The following is a 17,466-nucleotide window of genomic DNA, read 5'->3' on the forward strand; positions in this document are numbered from 1 at the left end:
AGTGATTATTAACAAAAATACTGTACTATAAACTTCAAAATTGCTGAGACTAGATCTTAATTGTCCCCACTTCCAAAAGGAAATGATAATTATGTGACTTGATACAGGTGTTAGCTAATGCTACTGTAGTAATTACTGTAATTACTGTAGTAATTACATTGCAATATATAAAAGTATCAAATCATCACATGATACACGTTAAACTTACAAAGTGCTATATGTCAATTATATCTCAATAAAAATAATAAAATAAAAGGCTCATTCTGGCTGCTGTGTCAGATATACATTACTGAGGACAAAGGTAAAGCAGAGAGATCAGTGAAGTGACTATAGTGATAATCCAGGTGAGAGATGGTAGGGGCCAGCACCAGGGGAGTAGCAGTGGCGGGGGTGAGAATGTTTGGATTCTGGTTATATTTCAAAGTTGAGTCAGTGGGATTTCTTTATGGCTTGAATGTAGGATGAGGAAAAAAAAGGAAAAGTCAAGGATGCAGAAGTTTTTGGCTCAAATACCTGGGAGGATAGAATTGCCATTTACTGAAGTGTAGAGTATTGTGCCTGGGGCAGATTTGAGGGGGTAAATCAGGAGTTTGTGCTCATAAACTTGTTTACTGCTGCTTTACCATTACTCTGAAGGGCACCAGCAACTCTACACTGGTAGTTTTGGAGCAAGTAGGTGCCACTATTGCTGCACTTGGCAAAAGGGCACCTGGCAGCCAGTAGGAATACTTGCAACTATTCCCCTAACCTACTGCTCTTTGAGGCTCCACCATTCCTTCCTCACTCCTCACTCTGGCTCTGGTTGATGCACTGAGCACCCACGGGTCAAATCGGCTCCATGCTGGAAAAGCTGCTATTCAGGGGGAGCTCCGCCAAACACTGGTACCTGTGGCAAAATGGGGCAGAGAGAGAAGGGAAAAAGCCATTCTCTTCCTTTGCATCATCATACATATATATTTTTAAAGAGCTCAAAAGCAGTGTTATTTGTGCTCCAAAATTCAGTTTTCCAAAACAGCTCCTCAGATTTTACTTAAATTCACTCCATTTCTCTAGGATCAAATATTCTCTGGAGACTGAACTAAAAACAGATTTGAATAAGAGCCCCAAGCTATGTTCAAAATCATGATCATTAGGTCTTATTTTGGGTCAAATTCAGCTATTCCCTAAACAGCTAAACAATATACCCCATGCATATAAATAAAATTTTACTAGACTTACTCACTAATTATAAATTTCAGGTAAGGCTATACCCCTGCACTGCAGATCAAGTTCTTTCCCAGAAGCATCTTCACCTTAAAAATGCAAACAGACTTTCATTGGGCTTGTGTCACCAGTTTTCTAGGCATTGACAAATGTGTTTAAATTCCATCAGTTGATTAATACAAGACTCACGGTATAATTTTCACTTTACTGTGTTAGCTCTTTAATCTTCATTTTATAGATGAAACTGTGTCAGATCTGAGATTTAAACCCAGGCCTCTTTGACTCCAATACTCATGAGTTTAATCACTAAACCAATTTGAAAATCAAAGATCAAGAAAGATTGGGGGGACTTCCCTGGTGGTGTAGTGGTTAAGAATCCACCTGCCAATGCAGGGGACTTGGGTTTGATATCTGGTCTGGGAAGATCCCACATGCCACGGAGCAACTAAGCCCATGTGCCACAACTACTGAGCCTGAGCTCTAGAGCCCATGTGCCACAACTACTGAAGTCCACGTGCCTAGAGCCGGTGCTCTGCGACAAGAGAAGCCACCACAATGAGAAGCCTGCACACTGCAACGAAGAGTAGCCCCGCTCACCGCAACTAGAGAAAGCCCATGCACAGCAACGAAGACCTAACACAGCCAATAAATAAATAAATAAATAAATAAATAAATAAATAAATATAAAAAGATTGGGAACTATGTGAGCAGAAATAGCAGGAAATAAAGTGTATTCGTTTTCTCATCTGATTAAAACTTATGGCACTATCCTTGAATTAGACAGTTAAAGCTTCAAGTGTGAATGTTTGAAAAACATTACAATAATTGTAAAATTTAGATCAAGATAATATTTTCCACATTACTCAAAAAAAAATAAGAAATGTAGTGATTGGGGCATGGTCTTCATAGGCAGGCACACCTGGGATTGAATTCCAATGTCTCTTCTCACTAATGGGCACATCATTCACCTTGCTGACCCATAAAAAGACAAAGTGTTTCAGCTGACTTACAAAATAGAATTTATGTTGCGTATAAGAAACATACCTTTAAAAAGTAGAGTAAGATCTAGGCAAACACCAATGAAGCACACTAACCAAAAGTCATCAGGGCCTGGCTTCCCTGGTGGTGCAGTGGTTAAGAATCCACTTACCAATGCAAGGGACACAGGTTAAAGCCCTGGTCCGGGAAGATCCCACATGCCACGGAACAACTAAGCCTGTGAGCCACAACTACTGAGCCTGCGCTCTAGAGCCCGTGCTCCACAACAAGAGAAGCCACCACAATAAGAAGCCTGCGCACCGCAACGAAGAGTGGCCCCCGCTAGTCACAACTAAAAGCCTGCGCAGCAACGAAGACCCAATACAGCCAAAGATAAATAAATAAATAAAAATAAAAAATTGAGAACTATGAACTATTAAAATAAAAAGTCATCTGGGCTGGCAATAAAAAAAAGAAAAAGAACGTGTAAATGTGTAACAAGACTTCTCTGGTTAACCCCAAACTGACAGGATCCAAAGATAAAACAAAAAGATAATACATACACTACATTCTAGAAAGAGCAAGGTAAAGAGCAGCAGCCAGGCATTGTTTCCAGGGCTTATGAGAGGGAGTGAAACGGATTTCCTGCCCTCAACTATCATCTCAACCAATCTACTCCTCAGCCCCGTCAGTCTGTATAAACAAAAGCCAGAGAGGAAGTAAATGAAGGAGAGTGAGAGAGAAAAAGAAAGAGACAGAGATAGAGACAAAATGAGGGAGAGAGAAAGAGAGAAAATCCTCATTTCCTGAAATCAAATAAGGGATCCTGAGAGAATCACTCCTAGGAACTAGGAATGTGTAGTCGAACAGGCATCTCATTCTCCAGTTGGATACCTACTTACGCAGTGGATTGGCTCAGCTGTCAGAGCCCCACCTCTACCCCAAAGCCTATTTGACTGAAAGAAAATTGGATAAAAAGAGCAAAGTAGAGAGATGCAATAGAGCAGCCTGCATGTCAACCTCCTGGCAGATGAGAGAATGTATGAGTTTCCAGCAGGTCCAATGGACACCACAGAAGGTAGCACAGACTGAGCTGTCTTGAAGGTGCCCCTGAAGATGGCCACCTGCTGGACTAAGGAGCTCAGAAGCAAGAGACGATGGGATGTACTGACAGGACAGAAAGGAGGGAGATTTGGAGTAGTTTGAGCTAGAACTCCTCTACCATATAAGTAATCTGTGCAATGGATGGGCTTTTAATATCACTGATCAGAAAGCATCTTTCTGGGACTGCTATGGGATCTGCTTGAGATAAAAATACCATGAAGTGTCATCAGTAAAAGGAAATTCAACATAGGATGGCTGAAGTCAGTGATTAGAGAAAATGAATCCATTTTTATTTGTACTTCACAGAGTTTAGCCCATTCATTCACTGTAAAATGGTTTCAAAGGTAATATAGAGAATAAGCTTAAATTGATTAAAGATCTCATCCACAATGAAGATGGGCTAATCATGAACCTCTGGGTACTGAATGGAATACTATCAAAGTGCCATAAGCAAAAATGGATTCTGGGGCCAGATTGTCTGGGTTTGGATTTTGATGAGCAAGTTATTTAAATTCTCTGTGCCTCCATTTCCTCATCTAAAAAGTGGACTTAATAACATGACCTTCCTCTTGGGTTTTTGTGAGGATCGAATTATATAATATAACAAGCACTTCAAACAGTACCAAACACACAGAAAGCACTACATATAAGCTAGCCATCAGCAGCAGCATTATTATTAATGCTAAGAGAAATAGAAAAACACCTGTAGATGCAAATTTGAATAGAGCACTTTCAGTTTTTAACAGCTGAACAAGAATGTAGATAACAAAAAATAACAAATATTTGCATGATTGGAATAATATAATTACCATCCAAGGAAAAAATAGTAATAAAGAAGTAGAAAAGTAAAAATATGAGTGACAAAAGTCTTGAGCCTTCCTATATAAAAAGCACAGTGGATAACAAAAAGAGTAAAACATCAAAAGAAAATAAGAAAGAAAATAAAGAGTTAACAAAATGCAAAAATACTTTATACATATAAAATTGTCAATATAGTCAAGAATAAACAAAAATTGAATAAAGAGGGACTTTTAAAAAATAGAACAAATTATAAAAAATTGAAAATCATAATCAATGTTAGCTCAATCATTAGGGTAAGAGCTCACCCCCATGCAATGCTGTATAAATTGGTGCAAAGCTTTGGAAAGCAATTGGTAATATAAGGCAAAGAGATTTCAAAATGTTCTTACCCTTGGAATTGAAAATTACATTAATAGAAGTTATACCAAGGAAATACAGAAACTGTATAAACAAAGATATTTAATGCAGCATTATTTAGAAGCAAAAAAAAAAGTCTTAAATGTCCATGAATAGGAATATTTAGGTATTGAGGTATATGGACCTATTAAAATATCAATCAGTCATTTAAAATTAAGGTATTTTCTTAAATGTGATTGGAAACTTCTATGTTCAATTTAGTGAAAAGAGAAGGATATAAAATTAGATAAAAGTAGTATCTCAATTCTGCAAATAAAATTCTAGCAAAATAAAAAGTAATACAAAGTGAATGCACAAAAATGTTAACAGACTATTTTAAGTATGTGAATCATTTTTGTCTTTAATTCTAATTTTGGCAATTTTAGTTTTCTATAATGGATATAAGTTACTTACAATCAGAATCCTTAATTTGCAATTTAAGTTTCAAATACCAACAGAATTTAGAAAATGGAAGCAGCTTACAACCAAGCCATCTCAATGCTGTGTATATGCACCTATACATGCACAGATATGAACTATCATTCAATAAGCCTTATATTTGTATTGTGTGAAGTATATTCCTTTAGCTATGTTGGCTTCATTGTGCTGTTGCATTGAAAGTTTAGTCTTTTAACCATTTTATTGTACTTCTTTGTAAGATAAACGTTTATTAGGGATCCATTGCTCTTCTAGGTTAAGTTTGCTATGGTGTAGAGAAAATGTATTCTTGAAGGTCTGTGCCGACTCACCATATTCTTTCCTCTTATTTACTTGTGACATGTGGATTGAATGTTTTCATTAGTCTGAGACTTGGATCTTTTGCCTCCTAAACCTTTTTCTTTCTCTTGACTGTTTTGTCACAGTTTATTAAAAGCACATTTCGTTCTGTGGAATTAGATTCCCATCTCCTTAGCTTGATGGGACTTTTGTCTATTCACCTGAGAACTGTAGATTACAGGATAATTCAGTAATACTTTAAATCAAGGAATTTAATAAAACTGCTATGTTGAATATAATTTAAAGGTACTCTAAAATAGACTAGTTTAAAATATATGGACTGCCTTCCAGTTTCTATAACCTTTTATAGACTGTGAACATTTATGTGGGATAAAAATCCAGATTTAAAATTTAAATTATATGCATATATATGTACACAAACACACATATATTACATAGATATCTGCAGAGAGAATTCAAATTGAGTACAATGGAGAAGAAAGAACAGATAGTACAGATAAATAACCAAAGCCCTTAATCTATCCTCAATTTTTACTTCTGCTCCTCCTTCTTTCTTCCCCATCCTCTCCCCTCATTCTACCCTCCACTTTCCTCTCCTCTCTTCTTCCCTTCCCTCCCCTCCCCTCCCCTCCTCTCCCCCTCTCCCTCTTTCTCTCTCTCTCTCTCTCTCTCTCTCATTTACTGTCTGTCTGTGTGTGTCTGTGTGTTAAAGAATTTTGGGCTATAATTTTCTATCTTTGTATCAAATCTAAGGTAAAATGGTCTAAAATTGTCAATTATACTTATTTGCTCATTGTGAGACATACAAAAAAGAAAAGTAATCCATTCAATATTCCATCCATCTTTTTAAAAATAAATGGAAAAACTGCAGCTTTAAATATTTGCCACATACTGGTGATCAAGAGGAATACTGTGTCCAAAAAAAAAAAAACTGAAATATTACACCAATTATTTTAAAGCTTCACCCAAAAAGTACTCAGAGTAAATTTTTAAGTGACCTTAACAAGTTATTTCACTTCTTTGAGACTCAATTTCTTCCTTTTTTTTTGAAAAATAAATTTTTTTTCTCTTAAAAATATAATGCTTATTATAAAAACTAGAAAAAAAACACACACACACAGAAGGAGGGAGATTGCATGGGCAGAGATCCTCCCTGGAGAATGAGTGGTTTGAGCTACATATTGGGCACCCCAGGCCTGGGGTCCAACACTGGGAAGACAGATCTCCTTGGTTGTTTAGAGGGCTGGTGGTACTCACAGAAGGACTGAGAGAAGCCTGAACTCCACTCATGAGGAGCACGCACACTACTGCTTACTTCTGAAACAGGGCAGATTGAAACTCCACAGGTCACTAGCCAGTTTCCCATGATCTCCCCAGTCCATGTCCCAGCCTGAGCTGACAGACTGCTCTAGCCTTTCTTGCTTCATGACACAGCTCCATACTGGAGAGAGGGGTGCCTTGGTTGAGGGGAGAACTCAGCTGTGAGACACAAAAGCAGCTCAGACCCGATGAAGCATCTGAGCAGGGTGGAGGCAGACATTACTGGACCGTACACAAGGAGCACATCAGAAGTAACCTGAGTCTCAGACTGCAGCAGGACCACCATGGCCCACACCCCAACCCACTGAACACCTGCGCCAATGCCTCTTACTCCAGCAAGGGTGCCAGTGCTGGGAGTAGGGGAGAGTACACACTTAAATGGAATGGAGCCACCTTAGACCTGACCCTCAGAGCTTCTGTTCCAGCAGTGTGGGGCCCAACCCTGCCCTTGATAGGGCAATGATGGTCACTGAGCAGAGGAGAAATCCCAGCTGACACCTGGCTCTGGCCTTAGCCCATCAACCTCAAGTTTCACCTCCTACCATGGTGATAACTGCCAGAACACCCTGGGGAAAGATGTGGCTTGTGTTCATGTTAGATCCAGCTTACCCACCAAAGCCACTGGGAACACACAGACTGTATAGGGATGCTCCCACACAAGGACACCCCTCAACACTGCTATAGGTAACTATTTCACCAAATTTTATAGATACAGAGAAATTTAAGCAAAATGAGAAGAGGAATTTGTTTCAATCAAAGAACAAGAGAAAACCCCTAAAAAAACTAATGAAACAGAAATAAACAATTTACCCAATAAAAAGTTCAAAGCTTTAGCAATAAGAATGCTAACTGAATTTGGGAAAATAATAGATGAACACAGTGAGAATATTAACAAGGGGATGGAAAAAGATATTTTATGCAAATGGAAACAAAATGAAAACAGGGTAGTAATACTCATATCAGAGAAAATAGACTTTAAAACAAAGTCTATGATGAATGACAAAGAAGGGCATTATATAATGATAAAGGGATAAAAATGAGAAGAGGATATAACACTTGTTAAAATACATGCACTTAATAAAGAAGCACCTAAATATATAAAGCAAATATTAACACACATATAGGGAGAAATTGACAATAATACAATAATAGCAGGGAACTTTAACACCCCTCTTACATCAATGGACAGATTATCCAGACAGAAAATGGATAAGGCAACAGTGGTCTTAAATGACATGTTAGAACAGTTGGACTTAAGAGATATCTACAGGACAGTCCATCCAAAAACAGCAGAATAAACATTCTTTTCAAGTGCACATGGAACATTCTCCACAATAGATCACATGTTGGGCCACAAAACAAGTCTCAACAAATTTAACAGGATAGAAATTATTTCAAACATTTTTTTCTGACCACAACAGTGTGAAACTAGAAATCAATTACAGGAAGGAAAACAGGAAAAGCACAAATACATAGACACTGAACAACATGCTACTAAAAATCAATGAGTCAGTAAAGAAATCAAAGAGGAAATCAGAAAATACCTCAAGACATATGAAAATGAAAACAACACTCCAAAATCTATGGGACGCCACAAAAGCAGTTCTAAGAGGGAAGTTTATAGAAATATAGGCTTACTTTAAGAAACAAGAAAAATCTCAAATAAACAACCTAACCTACTATCTAAAGGAATTAGAAAAAGAAGTACAAGCAAAGCCCAAGGCCAACAGAAGGAAGAAAATAATAAAAACCCTATAGTCTCCATCAAAAAATTATTTGAACTAATGAACTAACTTTCAGGATACAAGATTAATATACTGAAATCTTGCTTTTCCATACACTAGTAATGAACTACCAGAAAGAAAAAAAAAAAAAAAAAAAAAAATCCTGCTTAAAATTGCATCAAAAGAAACAAATACTTAGGACTAAACTTAACCATGTTGGGGAAAGACCCATACTCTGAAAAATATAAAACACTGATAAATGAAATTGAAGATGATACAAAGAAATGAAAAGATATCACTTGCTCTTGGATTGGAAGAATTAATACTGTTAAAATGTCCATAGTACCCAAAGCAATCTACAGATTTAATGCAATCCTTATCAAAATAACCATAACATTTTTCACAGAACTAGAATAAACTGTCTTAAAATTTATATGGAACCACAAAAAACCTGGAACTGCCAAAGCAATCTTGAGAAAAATGAGCAAAGTTCCTGACTTCAGACTATACTACAAAGCTACAGTAATCAAAATGCATGGTACTGGCACAGAAACAGATACATAGATCAGTGAAACAGAATATGGGACCCAGAAATAAACCCACACACTTATGGTCAATTAATTTATGACAAAGGAGGGAAGAATATCCAATAAAAAAAAGACAGTCTCTTCAATAAGTGGTGCTGGGAAAACACCTACAGCTACAAGTAAAAGAATGAAATTAGAACATTTTTTCACATCATATACAAAAATAAACACAAAATGGATTAAAGACCTAAATGAAAAACCTGAAACCATAAAACTCCTAGAAGAGAATATAGGGAGAACAGACTGACATAAATCATAGCAATACTTTTTTTTGGATCTGTCTCCTAACGCAAAAGAAACAAAAGCAAAAATAAACAAATGGGACCTAATTAAACTTAAAAACCTTTGCACAGCAAAGGAAACCACTGACAAAACAAAAAGACAGCATTCTGAATGGGAGAAAATATTTGCCGATGATATGATCCATAAGGGGTTCATATCCAAAATACATAAACAGCTCATACAACCAATAACAAAAAAAGCAAACAACCCAGTTAAAAAATGGGCAGAAGACTTGAACAGACATTTTTCCAAAGATGATTACAGACAGCCAACAGACATATGAAAAAATGCTCAACACTGCTAATCATCAGAGAAATGTAAATCAGAACACAATGAGATATCACCTCACACCTGTCAAAATGGCTATCATCAAAGAGTCTACAGATAACAAATGTTGGAGAGGATATGGAGAAATGGGGACCCTAGTACACTGTTAGTGGGAATGTAAATTGGTGCAGCCACTGTGGAAAACAGTGTAGAGGTTCTTCAAAAAACTAAAAATAGAATTACCATATGACCCAGCAATTCTACTCCTGGGCATATATCGAAAGAAAATGAACACACTAATTCAAAAGATACATTCACCCCAATGTTCACAGCATCATTATTTACAATAGCCAAGATATGGAGGCAACATAAGTGTATGTGTCCATCAACAGACGAATAGATTTTAAAAGTATATATATATACACAATAGAATATTACTCAGCCATAAAAAGAATGAAATTCTGCCATTTGCAACAATGTAGATAGGTCTAGAAGTTACTATGCTTAGTTAAATAAGTTAGACAGAGATAGACAAAAACTCTATGTTATGACTTACATGTGGAATCTAAAAAATTAAACAAATATATATATATATATATATAACAAAACAGAAAATATAGAAAACAAACTAATAATAGTTACCAGGGGAAGGGGCAAGATAGGGGTATGGGATTAAGAGATACAAACTATTATGAATAAAATAAATAAGCAACAAGGATATATTGTACATCACAGGAAAATATAGTCATTATTTTGTAATAACTTTAAATGGAGTATAATCTATACAAATATTGAATCACTATGTTGTATACCTGAATCTAATATAATACATATTATAAATCAATTACACTTCAAAAAAAAGAAAAGTAACCATCACTAAAATTAGAGAACAATACAACATACATTTGCTCAAGCATATATATACAGAAGGAACAGAGAGATAATTGTGTTCAAATTAACATATAGCACTTAGAGTATTACTGAATAAAAAGCATTGAATTTATTTTCTTGAAGCTCAGAAAATTAAAAATCAGTAGTAAAAATGATAGAGCTGAATTTCAGATGAAATATTCTTGTTTCGATATTTAATAAGTTCTAAATGAGCCCTTTAATGTTTAAAAATGATAAAAATATGAGGACACTCTTACTGAGTTTTTTTTTCATCAATGTTACAATATTGAAGAGTATAAGTGACTCTCTACTCTGAAAGGTGAGAAAGTGAGCATTCTTTCTCCACCTCCCATTTTTATTGTTTATTATCATTTTTCTTTTGACAATGTTTGAAAATGTTTTGTTCTGTTCTAACATCCTAATATCAGTTGTTAAATCTCAAACTACTACATTAAGTTTTTACCGCCAACTTTTGCCACAGCTTCTCCATCTCTCTACTCCTTTGTCACTAATATCAAGTCATGTGAAGGGGATGGATATTTGTTTATAAAGGGCTTTTAATTGTTATCAAACAATGATTCATGTTGTTTTTTAGATGTGGAAACTGTTGGGAGGATTGTTTTCTAATTTAATCTTGTATGCAGCTCCAGCAGGTAGCTACCACTTATAAAAAAACATTTCTATCACCAAAGGTTACAGTGAGTTTTTATATCTGAAGTAATTAAAAACAAGTACAGTTTGTGATTATCTCTCTTTCCTACACTACTAGCATTATTTTATGGCTTTATACAATTACTTGAAACACATTTTACACACCTTGACACATCTACGTAAACGTAGTTTACATTTCCGTTGAAAAAAGAAAATTTCCCCTATAAAACAATTCAACCACAAGAGTACTCATCTCTTTAAAGAATGCTTTTTAATCTAAAAAAAACTCACAGAAACAGAGAGTGGGAAAGTAGATGGGTGGTTGCTAAGGGGCTTGAGGTGGGGGAGGGGGGTTGAGGAAATAGGCGAAGGTGGGTTAAAGGGTGTAAACTTTCAGTTATAAGATGAATATGTTCTGGGTATCCAAGGTACAGCATGAGAACTAAAATTAATAATATTGTACTGTATATTTGGAAGTTGCTAAGAGAATAGATCTTAAAAGTTCTCACCACAGGGAAAAAAAGAGTTGTAACTATGTGAAGTGACAGATTTAACTAACCTTTTTGTGATAATCATTTCACAATATACACATGTATCAAATCAATCAACCAGTAAAAGTTAATCACTGACCACAAACTATTTCCTGTGAATAAAGCAAGGTGTGATTTAGAAAAAAAAAAAAAGAATACTTTTAAGAAACTGAAGAGAGGAAATAGCACACGTGATAGAGAACTGAGTAGTCAAAAATAATCAGACATGGAACCTTTGCTCATTATGATTATTCAGAGCATAGGCTTTATTTATCCCCAGCTTTCTAAAATATTTGTTTCTTCCAGTTTTTTAGTTGATACAAAGAAAGCAATTTATAACACAGCCCATGAACAAAGTATTTTCTAAGTGATTTGCTTCATAATTTCCCTTTAATGAAAGCAAGTTCTCTTCTTAAATAGAAACTTATATTTCCTATTTCATATTTTTTCTTATTAAGAGGAAGCTTATATTATTCTTTTTCCACAGTACTGTATCTCCTAAGTACGTATGTAGTTGAGAATAAAGGCCTGTTACAAATATCCATCTTAGAAGGGTATAAAATTCTTAGAACAAAATTCCTTTTCTTCAGAACTTTATTAATATGTTCCCACTTTCATATGGCATTGCATGTTGCATTATTCCTTTTACTATAGCTTCTCCATCCATCTTGTGATTGGTTAGATGTGTGTATGTGTAACTCATTCAAAATAATCACACATATTCAGTATTCTATTCTTTCAAGTTTGAGAAAGCCTGCCCATTTTCTTTGATTTTTTTAAATGAACATATGGGTCCCACTTTCTTTACTGTAGAATGAATAGGTCTTGTGTTATTATCTCCTTGCATTGAATAGTGCTGTGGAGAAATGTGATCATTGCTTTATTTCCCCTTTGTAGTTGACTGGATTTGTTTTTCCACCTGGATGACTCAGATTTTTTTCTTTTCCTGGAAGTTCTGTAACTCATCCAGAAAACACCTCAAATTAGGTTTTATTTTTATTGGTTTTACTTTTTTCTAGCTTGGAATACCCTTTTGATCTTCATATTTATTTTATCCTTTATGTTAAGAATAGTTTATTCAGTGATTAAAAGTATTTTCTCTGCCATTTGTTGTGATTCCTGGAAATTTCTAATTTTCAAAGTTTAACAGGTGCAAATTTGTAAAGTACAAAATCATAGACTGAAAGTGAAAGCTATATAGAGCTGTGTATTTTAAAAGGTAATAGGTGCTTAATTAAATACATCATATTCTCCTCCTCCATTTTAGTCTTGAAATGCCTTTTAAAGTAATATTTCAATATAGTTTTCACTAGTGCACCAACTTCAGTCTACGTGATGTTATAACTTTATACATGGAAATTTGTGCAAACCTATTAAACTTTAAACATCATAAATTTTCAGAAAAAAAAATTACATATGGAAGAGAAAATATAATCACTGAATAAATTGTTTTTAACACAAAAGATAAAATAAATCTGCAAATCAGAAAGTGATACAATAAAAGTAAAACCAACCAATCTAAATTGAGGAATATCCTAGGTGTGTTATTAAAATTCAAGAAAAATAAATAATATTATGCACTTTCCTTCTTTACTCGTTTATTCTCAACCCTCTACTATTGAAATCTTGATGAATATAGATATTTATTTGTTTTGTTTTCTACTGTATCCTTTCATAGACCAGTGCAAAGCCCACTGGAGTAGGAGCTCAAAAAATACAGAGTAGTTGAATGAGTAATATTATTTACCAGGTTGTTATGAGATAATATGTTATTAGATAATGTGTTATGAGGACAAGGGAAATTAACATTTGTTCTGCCTCTACTATATGCTGATCATTTTACTTCTGTGTTAACACATTCAATCACGTAAAGTAGGCACTGAGATTTCTGTTTTACAGCTGAGGACACTGAAACTTAGAAAATTGAAGTAAGTTGCATAAGGTCACAGAGATAACTATAGAAATGATAGAAAACCATGATCTGATTTTAAATTGATGCTCCTTCCACTACATAATTCTCTTTGAACCTATAAAGCATATGGTTGGGATACTATTATCATTGTTGTTCCTTTTGTTGTTATTTTCCTCCATTTTTGGTAAAATTTTGCATTTTCAAAGATAACCTTTTCTCTCGACTGCTGTGTTTCAGATTCTAGGTTTTGCAAAAGAACACTGAATGAGGCTAACCATTAAAAGGCATTGACATGAAGATTATATTTTCATAAACTCAAATTAAATGGAAGAAGTGAATGGTAGAGTTCCTTTAATGTTAATTGTATAGTTGTTCTTATTTTCTGAAATAGATATCCTTGAAGCACCTCCATCTTATAAGTTAATAAAAATTTTAAGTCTACCTGAATGCTTTTTTAAAGAAATGTATAAGAAGTCTTTTGCTAAAGGGAAGATTCCTTCTGCTTTTAATTAATTATTCTTCCATTAATGTCTTCATGAATTCATATCTATATAATTGGATTGAATTGTTCAAACTACTCTACATCTACTTAGCTTTTCCTCCTCAGTTTTCATATGATCTGATATTTTATCCTTCAAGGACTAGTTAAATGCTTTTTCATAGAATTTCCTTTAGTCATTCCAGCCAGATGTAATTTTGCATTTTTTTTCTAAAAAGCTTAGTATTTTATCTGATCTATTTTGGTTCTTATTACTTTCTACCTTGCATCCCCCTTATTTTAGTGCAAGCATTTAGAAAGCAAATAAAATATACTTTACATTCTTGTAAAATACCCCATGGTATTTTCAGTATGCCTTTAGTACAGTAGTATCCAATAGGTGTCCAACAGCTACTGATTAAATGTTCAAATTGGCATTTATTAGATTTGTAATATATCCCCTAAAACTAACTACAATATTGCTGAATATTTAAATGCTATCTTAAATATTCTTTTCAAAAGCGCACTTTATAATCGCTATTCTAGTACTTTCTATTACATCAAAAAATTTTCTTAATTTACTGAACACACTAGCATGACATTTTTATAAGAAGATGGGAGCCTTTACTAAATACGTATTTACAGATATTTGGGGGGAAATATCTACTTGAATTCAGAGTATGTGAACTTTTGATGAATTTTTGATGAATTTTGTTTCATCAAAATCGTTAAATGCTAATATTCAACTATTATTTTTAATAACAAGTGGATATTCATTTTACAGTCAGTTCAAGAGTAGTTGTGTTAAATCCTAATGTAAATTAAATGGCTATTTCAGACACTCAGCTTAAACAGGTTACTGATAAGTCTTTAATTACTGTTGCTCTCACTCCTGGCTTTTCAGAAATTCCTAGGGAAATATATACTTAGATGTCTGCTTCAAATTTTGTGTTAATTTTATTTAAATTTTTAATTAAATTTTAATATTGGGATAATTGATTAATATAATTTACTGAGTTTTATTGAGCGTTGCTTTCATGACTTGAAGACAACTTTGAACATGAACATTCAAAATGCCTATACAGGATAGAACTTGTCAAAGAAACTGGAAAATTCTGATACAGCCAAGTGCTGAACCTGGAGTTTGGTGTTTATGTTTTGCTAAAAATTGAATTACCTCCAACATAGCTATAAATCTGGAATTTTGGAATGTGACTTGTCTTCCAGTGAAAAATAAAATAAAATATGTAAAAACCCCTGATTATCACTTCCGGCTAGAAGAGAAATACTTAGACACGTCTAATTTTTATAACACTTCCCTAGAATGCATAATTTATCATGAATTAGAATTTTTATTTTTTAGCATACATATCTTTTTAAATTTTTTTCTTAAATGTATCAAAATATTTTTGTGGGTTCATAAAATATTTCAAGTTAATATTAAACAAGATGTACTTTCAAACCTTAAACAAAGGCTTTATCTACATTCCTAACTGGTTTGACCACCACAAAAAGATGTCTTTCAAATCATTTTTGAATGGAGAAAGTTAATCTTGGTGGGACAAAATTGCAGACCCAATACTCCAACTTATCACATACATTTACAGGGCCCCTTTACTTATAAAATAGAGTATGCTATTTCATTCTCAATACAACCCAGTAAGAGTGCAGGGCAGGTCTTACCTTCATTTTACACATGAGTATATTGAAGGTTGTAAAGGTAGAAATGAACTGCCCAAAATCATACCCAAAAAAATTCCAGCCAAAGCTAAAAATCCATTCTTAGGTCAGCGCTTTTTCTATTGCCTCCCTCTGCCTACAAATAGAAGACTCAGGGAACAATCATTGCACATAGAGTTTCAATAAAAGTAAAGAGGTACCCAGAAAATATTTCAATAATTTATCATATATTTATTGGGTGCTTGCAATGATCATGATACTATTCATGATGCTCTGAGAAATACAGAAATCACATTTTCATGCACTTATTTAATTATCTTTATTTATTCAATAAATATTTATTGAACACATACTGTCAGGCACTGAGAAAAATACAGAAATGAATAAAATACATCATCTACCTTCATGGAGATTACATTAGGGTTGTGATGTCAAACATAAAAAATAACTATAATGAATGTAATGAGTGTCCTAATAGTCATATTTATAAAGTCCTGGGAGATCACTGTTGGAATAAATACCTCTGCCTTAGAGTTTAGGAAATGCTTCAAAATAAAAATAGCTTTTAGCTGCAATTTTATTAAAAAATTCACTTAAATCCTTTATTTTTAAAATTAAAGCTTATTAAAAAGAAAAAAATTTAGTAAGCCCTAAGAATATATAACTTGAAATACAGTGATATCTTCATTACCAACAAGAATTGTTTCCCATAATAAAATGCTATTAGAGAAGGTAAAGAATATGTGAGGTATACAGAAAGTGAAGAAAGGCAGAAGGTGAGAGTTAGATCATGAAAATACAACACAGACAAACCAAAATGACTGTTTATCTTAGTAACTTTCTTGATTATTCTCTGCATATTCCCCAACCTAGCTGGGACCTACTGCCAGCACATAATACTTTGTGATGAGACAGTCTCTAGCTATCAGTCCATTCCCCACAGTACTTAAGCCTATAGACTACTGATGTGAAGCTTGCTGATGCAATCTGTTGAGAGTAGTTTGAATATTGCTGCTAACATTGAAATGTTAAGTGGGTAAATAAGTTTTAGCCCTGTGTTTTAAAATAAATGATGAGTTTTATGAACACTTGGCCATTTTTTATCTGCTTTGATATGCTGTTGACTCTTGTTTAAACTGATCTAGCTCTATAAAACTTAGTGCCTGGGATATCTTAAGGGAACAGATCATACATCACATTTGTTGGGATCATCAAAGAAGAGCTGAATCTACCCTGTTTGGAGAGGAAAAGACCACATAGTCTGAGAACTCATAGCTATTGAACAATGGTCTGTACCTATAGGAACTCCTCCTTTACTCTCAGGTTAGTGTACTTGGAAAAGTGAGAATCCCTCAATTCACCTCTTTGGCCCACTGACTTCTTCACCACTGAGTCGGTACAACAGGGAACAGTATCAATGTTTGCTTAAATATCATACACATATTTTTATAATAGTAATCCTGACTGATATAAGGTGATATTTCATTGTGATTTTGATTTGCATTTCCCTGATGATTAGTGAAGTTGAGTATTTTTTCATATACGTGTTGGCCATTTGTATGTCTGCTTTGGAGAAATATGCATTCAAGTTCTTAGCCTATTTTTTAAACAAATTACTAGTTTTGGGTTTCTTGTTTTGTTTTGTTTTTGTATTTTTTACTATAGAGTTGTAGGAATTTCTTATATATTTTAGAGATTAAAAACAAAAGACAATAATAGTTGGCAAGGATGTAGAAAAATAGCAACACTCGCACACTGTTGGTGGGAATGCAAAATGGTGCAGCTGCTGTGGCAAACAGTATGGAGGTTCCTTACAAAATTAAAAATGGAATGACCATATGATTCAGCAATTCCACTTCTGGGTATTTATCCAAAAGAATTAAAATCAGGATTTCAAAGAGATATCAGCAATCCTATATTCATT

Source organism: Balaenoptera musculus, chromosome 5, assembly GCF_009873245.2.
Source record: "Balaenoptera musculus isolate JJ_BM4_2016_0621 chromosome 5, mBalMus1.pri.v3, whole genome shotgun sequence".
Taxonomy (NCBI): Eukaryota; Metazoa; Chordata; class Mammalia; order Artiodactyla; family Balaenopteridae; genus Balaenoptera; species Balaenoptera musculus.